Raw genomic sequence first — 13,020 nt, 5'->3', positions numbered from 1 at the left:
CCTCTAATTTCACAAACTGGCCCAGCTGTGGAACTCCCAACCCCACAGGGCACGTCCATGGGACATTCGTGTGAGAGGGAGAGCCAAGAGGGAATCATGATCCATCAAAGACCCCCCCAAAGTGCTCCCCAGAGGCTTGGCACAACCAGATGTAACAGATCCAGAGTCGGTGGTGAGAGACTGCCCCCCTCCCCCAGGGGGACATGCCTGGACATTGCTACCTGGCTCGAGGGTATATAAACCCATCCGATTCTGTGCTTTCTGGGGGGACCTTCACCACCAAGAACACCAGCTGGATCAGCTGGATCAGCGGAACATGGTGGGGATCCACGAAGTGGTGATGTTTTCCTTATTCTGTCCCTGTCACTCTCTTTCTGTCCCGCCACCTATTTTCTATCCTATTTTCATTCTTTTTCTCTCTCTCTCTCATATTTACTATCAAATAAAACCCATACTATTGACTAGTCTCGTTTGCACCTTAATTTGGGCAGAGGTATTTCTAAGAACCACAATAACTGGATCCTGACAGACAGCCACCCTGTGGGTGGTGAGAGACTGTAGAGACACTTTGTTAGCTTTTCCTTCCTCACACTAGGCAAAGTCAGTATTTCCAGCATGTGCCCCAGAGCCATTGCTGTGGCTGTTGTCCAGACTCTCCCCAGTTTGTTCAGCTCAAAGATGAGCATGTTCAGGTTGCAAATGTCCCTGCTCATTTTAACAGGCTTGAACTTGATGACTTTTAAAGATCTTTTCCTACCGAAACTGTTCTACAATTCTACAAACTCTCTGTCCCACTGAACAGGCTGTTCATCAACAACCAACATAAAGATTTTCCAGAAGCAGCAGTAATTCTAGAATAGAGTATTTTAGAGTTAATTTGAAAACAAAACAAAGCAAAACCCAAACAACACAACAAAACAAACAAGGAAAACCCCAGACCAATCTCCTTTGTTTATAATCTGAAAGAAAAGAGTTTTTCAGAAGATCCAAGGCCATTCATTTCTATGGAATTTTTAACTAGGCCACCCTTGTCTGATCCCCCAGAACAGTGCTATCCAGCTCCATACTATTTGGGATTCAAAAGGAGCTTTACAAAGGATGTCATTTGTCTTGGCTTTTTCAAACTCCAGAAATCAATCAAACTGAATCTTTGGTGCATTCTGAGCATATGCTCCAGTAAGCTTATTATGCAAGTGGGTTATGAATAAATTTCAAACAAACAGTGTTGTTTATTTAGGTTTTTAATACAACGTTAGTCATGACAAGGTTAGTCATGAGACATCCTGCTCACCATTTTTCTCATGGACAAAGAATAAAACCATGCCATTTATGTTTATTACAAAACATGTAACCTAAAGAAATGCTCTTCAGTCACCAGTTTGAGAGTAAATTGAGAGTAAAGACTACTGTGAACCAAAAGTATGAAGTATTGACCCATCCCTGAAAATATGGAAGATATGACTAAGTGAATATAAGATAAGTAATAATGGTGATCATGTTGTCAAATTAAAGCTTTAGAGCACTTACTTTCCCATATTGGCTCTATTACCAGTTTATGCAGCCAGGGCCAAAGAAAGCAGGTCTACTCCTTTATTTTCCTTCCCTTGTGACTCCCTGGGTTATGCTACACCTGTGGGTAATTTATCTGTATTGCCCATTAGCAAGGAAAATGGACAAAATCAAACAAACTGTGACACATGACACATAACACATATATATTCTATGAAGTGTAGTCACCATACTATATTTTAGGCTGACAGCTTATGTAGACGTTTTGTTGCTTCTCTATGATGGCAATAAATCCTGTGAATTGAAATAGATTGGAATTAATGTTTTCCAATTGTTTTCACCACAAGTTGGAGGATCACACTAATGCAAATCCATCCAGCTGTAACATGGATAAACATCTATATTACACTGAATACCTGTGTGTTTATTAGTACTGAAGGTAGAAGAAAAATGAGAGCACAGGGCAATGGTCAACACCTAAATCATATTTTAAGAAATCTGCTCTATTTTCTTTTATCCCATTCTTTTCACTTTTTCCGTCAAAATTCTTAATATTTCCTTTCAAGGAGACAAAGAATAAGACAGATGCTCAGAATACATGGATGAAAGAACTGGTCTCAAAAGCAACAAGAGCCTAGAAACACCTCCTGAATTTTCTCTTTCATTTCTACACTTCTGAGTCCGTTTCTAAACACAGCTGGATGTTGAAACTGGAACGTCCAGTCAGTCTACTCCTCAGGTTGGAGGCACTTAGCAACCTGTTATTTCTGACTGTCCAGCTATCAGGAGCTTTCTAGTCAATATGATCCCTACTGCTTGCCATTGTTTTAGATTTACCTTCAGAGTTGTATGGAAGAAAAAGTGGAATCATGTGACAGATATTCTTGTACATCATTTTTAATCCAGTCTTTTTCCTTCCTTTTCCTTTTCCTTTTTTCCTTTTCCTTGTCCTTTTTCCTTGTCCTTTTTTCTTTTCCCCTTTTCCTTTTCCTTTCCTTTTCCTTTTCCTTTTCCTTTTCCTTTTCCTTTTCCTTTTCCTTTTCCTTTTCCTTTTTCCGTTTTCCTTTTCCTTTTCCTTTTCCTTTTCCTTTTCCTTTTCCGTTTCCGTTTCCGTTTTTCCTTTTGTTTTTCCTTTTGTTTTTCCGTTTTTCCTTTTCCTTTTCCTTTTCCTTTTCCTTTTCCTTTTCCTTTTCCTCTTTTCCTTGTCCTTTTTCCTTGTCCTTTTTTCTTTTCCCCTTTTCCTTTTCCTTTTCCTTTTCCTTTTCCTTTTCCTTTTCCTTTTCCTTTTCCTTTTCCTTTTCCTTTTCCTTTTCCTTTTCCTTTTCCTTTTCCTTTTCTTCCTTTTTCTCTTTCTCTTTCTCTTTCTCTTTCTCTCTTTCTCTGTATCTCTGTGTATCTCTTACTTTTGGTTTATTTCTTTTCTTTAACAAACAGGCTGTTTGTTTCTTTAACAAAATGCTGATATAGAAGCAGTGGGGAAAACTCACACAGGTCACCAAAAACACTTTTATGGTCACTCATGTTTGTACTGAGGGACCCCCCCCCCCAAGCAGATAAAATGAAACAATCTGTATTTTGACAGAGAGAGGAGTACCAACACTATTGTCTTCTGGAACTGTCCCTGGGTTTTTCTTGTATATCAGGCCCCTCCTTAAAAATTTTCAATACATTTTATGGGCTTAGACTTCCTCAAATTTATTTTAGTACAATAGCACAAAGCTGAATAAGAAGATATGTAGTCAACTAGGTTTTTGTAAGTTCTTGGATAGAATTTGTCAGAAGAGGTCTAACCTTACTGATGGTCTAAGGATATGTTTAAAGAAAAGAAGCATTAATCTTAAGTACAATTAAAGTATATTTAAATTAGATAGAAATAATGTGTTCCATCATCAAAGAGCAACAATGGGGAAAAAGCAAACTAATAAACCAAAATACATATTTTGAAAGAAAGTCAGTTAGGAATGCAAAGACTTGAGTGCATTAATTTAGCTCAAGTGTCACTCAATTCTTTTTTACATAAATATCAGTTAAACAGGAAAGTTAGTGTTTCATGTCTCAGGTTGTTTCATGCAAGGTGAAAGAGAGACAGGTTCCAGTATAACATTTAATCTGAACTCTCTAATGCCATGTGTCTAACTCCTTAACCTCTTGCTGTCAATGAATACCTGTTGGAATTTACTGTACCATAGGATAGGTTAAAAATTCCCATATATTAAAAGCATACATTAATGTCAGAGGCTGATAATCTTAATTTTATGTAATTTTATTTCATTATAAATTTAAGATTTTACACAGCTAGTGGGGAGAACTCTACTTAGCCCACACACTGCACCTTTGGGACTGTTCCAGATGAAGATTCCTATGAATTTCCTTCACAGTGACTGCCAGCAGGGTCTGCCAAGGCTCTTTTTTCTGGAAATGGTGTGTTCCTTGCACCATTTGTAAGCATTAGCTGTACATATGTTGATTTATTAGCAAAATATTGTTTTGGACCAAGAATCAGGGTCTTATATTAAGCTGACCTGACCTTTTGGGAAATTGGAGGGAAACAACAACTTCCACCATCCTGCAAATAGGAACTCAGAAGCATGCCTAAAAACATTGTCAAAATGATATTTCAGTAAAGTTTCAAAGGAATACTTTTTTTTTTCTCATTTCTTGATTAAAATAGATTATTGAAATGTTAATATAGTAAAGAGCTACGTTTTTATTAAACCTAATGCTATAGTCACTTGGCCAATTCAAGAACTAAATTAATATCTGATAAAAATTCAAACAGACAGATTGAGTTAGTGCTAAGATATATCTGAATTCTGTTAAAAGCCTATGTGAGCTTTACACAATCCACAGAAAATACAAGGGTCAATTTAAGAAAAAATTCTGTTGCTAGGAGACAAGAACTGCAAGGAACCCTAATAATGTTTCCTCATTTTAAATAGCAAATGGGTTAAGAAATAGTAACCATGGATTACCAAGAAATAAACCCAGGTAAGTCAGTGGGTGTATTTGTGTAAATATGTGAAAAATTCAACACAAACATAAAACATTTGGATCAATCTCTCTTTTATCCTCACAGCAAATGCATATATAAGTAAGTAAAGAGTAGATACATAAGTAAACAAAGAATAGATAGTAGATCCAGACACATGTATTGAATCTGTATTTTGGCTTACATTATACCTTGACTTTAGCATCTGCAAAAATATTATGGAAATGCAAGTGTTTCTGGTACACTAAGCTGACCACAGTTTCATACAAAATATAACAAAAAATGAGAAGAAAACAAATGTGATATTACCTGTTATGAACGTGGAAATGTAGAACTAAATTTAACTACCAAAATTAGACATTCATCAAAAAGGTTAATTACCTACACAGTATTCAACATTTCACAGGAAATCAGAAAGACAGCTGAAAGAAGAAAACAATAAGTATTGCTAAACCACCTCAGAAAAATGTTATTTTTTCATGCCTTGATACTCTTTTGCTCTCATTTTCCTTCCTTTAAACCCATTCAAAACTCTTCCAGAAAGCATTAGATTTTTAATACAATTTCTTCTAAAGCCCTTTTTTTTTTTTCCCCACTGTCTCTAAAACTTGTCTCAGCTTTAGAAGTGTATCTCAGATCAACTTTAGTAATTCATTTGTTCAAACCTGTCTTCTCAATACTAGGTCTCAGCTCTCATTCTTTCATTTTTTTTTCTAACACTTGGTTTTGCTGCTGTGGTCCCCAAGAGGTGATTAGAGAGAATTCTCCTAAATGAAACATTGACAAACTATGGGTCCAAACTCTAAAACCTTTGATTGTGTCTATGGAAAACTTTTAACAGTGAATGGAATAAAATACATCACAAAAAACCCTTACTTTTTTACTGTGGCTCTCTGATGATGGACATTTGTGCAAATTTTTCTCACTAAATATCTAGTTTGTGGGGCTAAAGGAATTACACAATACACTGAATATATGGCCTGATCCTATCTCTGCGATTCCAGGTGGAAATTTTTTAACCTTTTGGTAACTGGTATTTCACTTATTTTTCAAAAATTATCCAGAATTGTATCAGTTATACACTAGATCACACAGCTCCAGCTGTAGAGAAGGGAAGTTTCAGTCCCAGAACTGATTCAGGTTACAAATTTTGGGATTAAATGTCTGGATCAAAAAAGACAGTGAAGATTTGAACTTGGGTCTTTTAATTCCCTGAATAATATTTTATCAATCAGATTTTAAGTATTCAGTAGCACCTCCTTCTGAGGACCTTGTTGTTGTTTTTTTTTCCTGTGGGGAAACCTGTAAGAGTATCCAGCATAGCCTTGAGCATTCTGATGAAGAGGGGTGGGGAGGAGATATTTGGTGCAGTTCAGGGAATTTCTCACTTGTATCGTGGTTTGAGAAGCTTCCAAATATTTCCCAGGATGCAGAGTCTAGAGAAGGAGAGGTGAGCACGTGATGAGAGGAGATGAAAGGCAATAGAGATCCACTCACTTATGCTCCTTCTGTTGCAATCTGGGCACAGTGCAAGGTGTGTCTTGTGCTAAATTTAGACTCAGCCTGGCCTTTAAAGTGGAAGTCCTCTTTCACTCCAACAAACTGAACAAAAATATTTTTGAGTTTTCTGTTTGTTTAAAACTCTGTTTTGCTTTTAAATCGGAGGATGTGGTAAATGGTTGCCCCACAAATGCAAACTGCATAACCTTTGTAAATTATTCCTCTTTGAATTCTGAGATTCTCTTTCTACCTTTTTTGTAGATACACAGGTTCATCAAGGACCAGGTAGTATCATTTCCCCCTAGGCAAGCTCTACTACAGAGGTTGTGGATACTTCTCAGTTCTCTGATCTTGTCACTGATTCCTGCAATGATGGCTTTTATTAATATTTATGTCCTGTCCAGTGAGACAACTTGCTTTTTTAGGAAAGACCAATGTGGTGAATAATCATTATTCATCAGTGCAGTAATTCACATCCCTGGTCTCTGAAGTTCAAGAGAAGAATTGAAGGTTGAGCAGCAAAGGTGGTGTTAGCCTGAGGTAGTTTATTGACTTAAAAGATATAGACAGTTCCCATTTAAAGGGGAACTTATTCCTATGAAACCTAATTTTACTAATAAGTCTGAGGTCAGGCCACAGGTATTTGGTCGGTTTGCATTTATGGCCTTCTTCTGACAACCTCATGTGAATCCCCAGTGAGAAAAACATAGGCTGTAAGTGTAAAACCACCAAAGCTCTAAAGCAATTGATTAATAATTTACATGAGAGTTTATTTTGATTTGGTCTTACCTCTTTTTTTCCCCTATTGACTGCTGCACCTGACATTCGTTCTGCATTGTAATTTGTGAGAAAGGCTCTCAGTAATGTCCATACCACGTACTTAAGCTGTAAACTTTAAGAGAAATATAGTTTTTTTTTTTTTTTAATTAGCAGAAGAGTGAATGAAGAGAACAGTGTCTACTGACTTAATCACGTGCATTATAGGAGTATACTGTTTGCAATACTATTTACTCTGAAAGCAAGCAAGCAGAAAGATTTCACTGAAAATCAGCATTTTGAGAAACTGTCTGTTTGTAAATGTTGCTGACACAACTCACTATCTTCTTCCTATAGACTGTGATGTTGTCACAGGAGCTAAAACCTCCAGGAAGCTGATCATGAGTATGAAAGAAAATAAAAGACTATTTGCATGTAAGACTTCCTAAATCCATCGTGTGAACAAGTTTAGTCTATATGATTTTTGAAATGCAGTTCCTTCTACTTAATGCAACTGGTGAGTAGGTCAGGCTTTGTATGAAAATAAATTTAAAGGAGGGTGAGATAAAGAAGATAAATCCAATGCTGCTTTATACACTGTCAGAATGGTCGATGAAACTGAAACAATACAATTCAAACTGAAAAAAATAATCCATGGCACGAAACGTTTAATTAGCCTGTCAGAGTTGCTGCTGTGAAAGTTTATTACAGAAGCTTAGGGAGGCTCTCATGAAGAGAAATTTTACATGGTTATGGAAAACATATATTCTAGAAATGATAGAAAGAGGGTAATTTCAACTGTCTAATAAGACAGTGGATAAGTAAAAACCAGGATGAAATTTTCCCCTTCATTTGTTGTCCACTACCAGATTTTTGGCAAAACTTTACTGTTAAAAAAAAAAACCCAAAAAACAAAAAAACCCACAATTATATGCTAGTCTTATCACCTGAATAATCTAAGTACACATTTTAAAAATTCTATTTAGCTAAATCACTTTCTTCACAGCAAAAATATGTACACAGCAAGAAGAGCAAAATTTGCACTTAAATTATCAAATTGAATCTCTCAATATTACTGTATTTCTATAGAACTGGCTAAAAAATAATGTCTTTTGCCTTAGAGCAATTGAGTACTTGGAACAAGGCATTAATTTTTTCTTGGTAAGTATATACTTAACTAAGATCCAAAATGCAATTGAACAGGTTCTTAGTCTTTTGAAGTTGAATCTGTCAGACCATTTTATGGTTTTGCTGTCTCCCTTTTTCCAGAAAACCAAAAGAGGTTTTCTGGGAAACCAAATTTTATGAGGCTCTAGGAAAATAGAGGCTCATAAAGAGGCCTCATAAGAACATCTCTTCCTTCTGCAATCCCAAGGATGCACATGACAGAAATCATGTTTGAATATGAAGCTAGATTCTAACTTGCACTCCGGTTTGCTGTGGCAGCAGAGCAAAGCATTGATCTGTTGATTGGTCTGTTTATTCAAAGGTTAAAACCGTAAATACATGCAGTGTCATATTTTCTGTTGTTTAAAAATGTTACCTTTTGGCCCTTTACACAGAACTGTGTAGTTCTGGTGAATAAACAGAGGTCATGGACCTTCAGACAACACAGTTCAGCTAGCACAGTGAGTAGAGCTGGAAATCTTGCAGCACAGCTTTGGTATACATGGTTTGATGGAAGCATTGGCTTGTACTTGAACTTCCAGTTTTGAGTAATTCCCATGTTTTCATAGAATGCCTGGAAAAAGTGACTGAATGACCTTTTTGGTTTGGGGGTGTTCTGTGAAACATTCAGGTTTGTATTCATTTGAACTACTCTTAAGTTACTGAAAAAGGTCCTACTTCAAAGATTGAAGTAAGTGGAAAAATGGTCACCTACAATGTGATAACTCAGATTTGATCAGCTTGCCTGATTCTGCAGGCAAGCTGGTCTAGAAATTAAGACCACTATACATAGCACAGGTAAAATTCTCTCTGCTAAAATTCCTCCCTGATTTTGTCCAAGGGCTTCTTTTTACATCTGCAAGGTTTGCAAAAAATCCTAATTAAAAAAAAAAAAAACCAAACCCTATGCATACACAATATCAGTAATGGAATAGGAAGCCATACAGATTCAATTGTACAAAACCTCTTTCTTTCTGAACCCACAGATCATGTTTGTAAAACACATTCACCATTCATCTTTCAAATGCTATTCCATAAGCAGAGAAATGTGTACTTTATTAGAGTGCCCTTGACTGTAATCCTAAAGCTAAGTAGGTAAACTAATCTTTTCCTTTTTCTTCTTTTTTCCTTTTTTAAAATTTGTACTTTATTTGCTGAAACCAATTGAATATTCTATTACTGCAAAGGCAGTTCAATTTTTATAGGCTTAATAAGAAGCAGCAATTTTTCATTTTTGTTAAAGAAGAATGGGATTTTTTCCTTCAAATCTGTTTAGATTGTTGTGGGAAGCAGACCCTGCTAGTGCCAGGGTACTTTGGGTACTTTGTCAAAGTAGCCAAAGAAAGTTGGCTTTAATCTAAAAGAATATTCTAAATAAATAAGTAATAGCTGTGAAACTTTTCTTTCTTAACACTTGGGTGCCAAGTGAAGCCATGGGGAAACAACAGGGGGAAAGGCATTCTTAGTTTGAGTTTTTTTCTGATAAATGGATCTGGGAAAGAGAATGGAGAAATTTTCGTAACCATTGAAAGCAAAACCATCCTGAGGTAAGTGGGGTCAGATAAGGAGCTCACAGTCCCCCCTTAATTTCACAAAAGGCACAATCTGTGTAGCTGACCAGTACAGATCTGTTTGGCACATCAGCTTTGCTTAGGTTATTTTGGCAAGCATATTTATAAAATTACATGGAATGAATTTATTGTGACTAAACTCTACGTGCACTCTGAAATAATCTCCTTTTCCTTCTGAAAGTCATCCTGAATAAGTGCTAAACATTATCAATGCTTAAAATAAGGTATTTTCTACAAACTCCTTTTGCAGGTCTATAACAGGGAATGGAAAAGATTGTCCAATGCTGCCTTTTCGGTCATTTTTTACTTTGACTAATGACTGCCTATCCGATCTGAGAAGAACAGATGTAACTTGTGTTGCACGCTGCAGACTTTACTGTTTTATTGTGATAACTTTGAAAACTTAACTAAAAAAGGCCATTTCTGCAGGGCAGAGATACCACAAGGTGAAATCAATCTTGTTGCTGATGAAAGGAATTGCATGCCACACAGTTTGCACTTTAAATTATTTAGAGTGTTAAGGTTTCCTTGCCAGCAGAGGTAATTGATTTGAGAGTTGGTTCACTAAAGACCAGCAACGGGCTATGTAAAATTTGTGGTGTATTCTGTGTTGGCAGCTCACTGTGCTTCCAGGCTAAGGAAATTGCTTAGAATTGCTTTAATTCATAAAGGTGTTCTAAGCAAAGTCATTGTGAGAAGAAGCACTGCAGAAATAAAATGGCCACTAGTTTTCCATGATATGTTTGAAATGAGGCTTCAGTCTGCTCGGTAGATTTCATGCTCCCAACTACCCTTCAAACCACTGGCAAATTGTCTCACAGAGTAGCTCCCCGAGCTACAAAGAAGAGCCAGGCAATAATCAAATGAAGAAGCAAATTTCTCTCTGGCCTGTCCCCTCAGTCTAGGTGACGGGAACACTCATCGTGCAATAAGTTATAGCTCATTTAAATTATTCCCTGTCTGTAAAATAATTTGCCACATTTTCCTTCTCACACCCCAGCAGGCTAGATGGAAAAAACACTCTAGTGCTTGGGAATCTAAAGTGGGGAATGAGTTCTTCTGTTAAAGAACATACCAAAGCCAAGCTCATCACTCCAGCCTTTTGCTAATGAAAGGTTGCCCATCATATATCTGAACCAAATGAAAAGGAAACAGGGCCTGAAGACCACTGCTTTAATTACATCTAAAGTATCAATCTCTATCCATCTTGCCATTCAAAAAGTCCGAGAACACAAATATTCCATGACTTCTCAGTAACCCAAGTATAAACCATTTATATGCTTCCCTATGCTTGTGGAGTTGCTGGCATGCATTTGACCCATCAAATCCAGATGGATATATTTTTACCAAAGAATAAGTAATTTGAGTGAAAATAATTGAAATCTAGTACAATATCTTCAGACTGTATGCCCACCACCTGAACCATTCTGTTTGAGGGCCTCAGGTGTCTATGCAGAAAAAAAAAATCCCTTTATCATTTTTATAGAGTGGTTTTTCATTAGGTAATTATCTGCTGAGTATAGGCTGAGTCTATCTGTATTGGCCAACACGATGAAGACAATAAATTATCAGTAAAACAACTGCTCATGATTAGTCTGCAATAAATGTCATGAATTTAGGGAAGAAGACAGAACAGTGACTACATCCAGCACAGCAGGTCAGACCTATGCATAAGCTTAATGAAAGATAGTGAAGCATGTCATGTCTGAATGGAGACTTCAAATAAATAATTTACTTACTTGTCTCTTCTGTCTCATTAAATCTTCCTTGTTGTCTTTCCCTTGTGACAATTTTATTACTTCCACAATTTATCGTTTTTATCTGTCAATCTTCACAACTGGCTTTCATTATTTTGACTGTTCATATGTAGCAAATGCATTTTGGTTTGGTTTTTTTTGACAATCAGCTGAACCATGGGGTTACTGATGCAACCCTCAGGTTTTCAGTTCCTGCTTGCTCTAAGAAAGCTACATTAACAGTATATTTAAGATAAAACTAAAGCTTTTTTTTTTTTTTTTAATCAATTGAAGGTAGGAGGTAGCAGTTGAAAAATGAATGGGTGGCTGATAAGACCTGTGCTTTGTTCAGACAGGGCCTTTTTGGCATATTGAGCTCCTGAAAGTCTGCTATAGGCACCGACCCTCAGCAGGAAATATTTCACAGCTCACAGGATAGTGTAAAGTGACTCTATTTCCCTTTTTCCTTCTCATACACACAGATATCCACATCCACATGCATACATACTCCAGTTGCAACCAGAAACTGGAAAGAATGCTGTCTGAATCAATTAAAACAGTGCTTACTTTTCTAAGACTTTTCATCATGGACTGATAAGCTGAAATCTAATTTAGTCTTTACTCTCTGGTTATCAGAAGTCAACCAAGACTTTTTATTTATGTAGTTTATCAATTCACAACAAAATATGAAGTGAATGCTACGTTATTTTTAAGGAATATCATTTGGGTATATTTCTTCAGGAGAGAACTAACTTTAAGGTAACTTTTATTGCATATTACACCAGGATGAAAACCTTTACTTTAACCTCTAATCTTGTCACTGTTAAAATGAAAAAAATTCAGCTTTGGACACCTCTACTTCTTTTTCCTGCCTGCCCTGCCACCCCTCCCTCCAATATTTCTGAAACCACTGGCATCAGTTCAGTAAGAATCAAACTTAAGTGTAGTCAATATTAAAAAGGCTGTAACAATACAAATGCATTTAACCACCCTTGTTTTCATTCTATTACAGGTCTTTTATCAGTGACACTTCCCTGCCAAAGAAAAGAATCACTGAGAGAGCACCAGGGAGTGGAATCTGCTTGCATGACTGCTGTTATGACTCAGTGATCACTTCAGATCAATTAAATGATCTGAATAAGAAATGCCACTTAAGATTGAAGGAAGAACAAATAAAGGAAATAGGAATTGTGTTTGAATCAACCGTGTTTGGAATATAATTTACTGAGATGCAGAGTGACAATTTTACTCTTGCTACTCCTGGAAGGGAGGGTCCTGGATGGGCCACCATTTGTCACAGCTATGGGCAGGTGATTATTTTATACTGGTTCTTATGCCCATGGGACCTCTCCATCAGCTAATTTAATTAGCCCATTGGAAAATCTATTTAGTGGAATAACCAGGTAGATTTCTGCTTGGTTAGTGAGTCAGTGAGGAAAGACTTACAAGTGTCAGAGCTGGAAAAAGGCAGAAGATGTGTTGCTGCTCTTCAGTAATTCATCTTGGCTGCTGTAGTGAAGAGACTGGATACAGTGCAGCTGGAAAAGGGCCACTGCATAATCCAACTGCATTGCCTAACTCACACCAATCTTGCTGTTCCTTAAAAAAGGGGTCTAACTCCTTTCGAGGAAGGACAGCAACACTGGTGTTTTGAGGACAAAGGTTTAGTTATATTCTAGGGCCCTGGATAAATAGGGAGAAGGGAAAAGTATCTCACAGAATTCTGTTATTCTCACAGAATAACACCTTTTCTGTTCTGTTCTGGTTTGTCTCTGTCTGGAAGCTAAATAAG

The 13,020-nt window shown here is 36.8% G+C and overlaps 1 long non-coding RNA gene across 5 annotated transcripts in view; it reads left to right on the top strand.

The window, feature by feature from the left end:
* Positions 1-12,530, top strand: part of LOC138119918 (uncharacterized) — a 38,280-nt gene extending 25,750 nt beyond the window's left edge. For 3 of the 5 annotated variants that reach the window (XR_011155669.1, XR_011155671.1, XR_011155670.1), the window contains 2 exons: positions 7,112-7,271; positions 12,241-12,530. This is a non-coding gene — a long non-coding RNA (uncharacterized lncRNA). The remainder of the gene's footprint in view (positions 1-7,111; positions 7,272-12,240) is intronic. The other 2 variants (XR_011155672.1, XR_011155673.1) reach the window with 2 other exon arrangements.
* The last annotated feature ends 490 nt before the right edge of the window (positions 12,531-13,020 follow it).

Source organism: Aphelocoma coerulescens, chromosome 1 (genome assembly GCF_041296385.1).
Source record: "Aphelocoma coerulescens isolate FSJ_1873_10779 chromosome 1, UR_Acoe_1.0, whole genome shotgun sequence".
In the NCBI taxonomy this organism is placed as follows: domain Eukaryota; kingdom Metazoa; phylum Chordata; class Aves; order Passeriformes; family Corvidae; genus Aphelocoma; species Aphelocoma coerulescens.
This window is presented reverse-complemented; position numbering and strand designations above follow the sequence as displayed.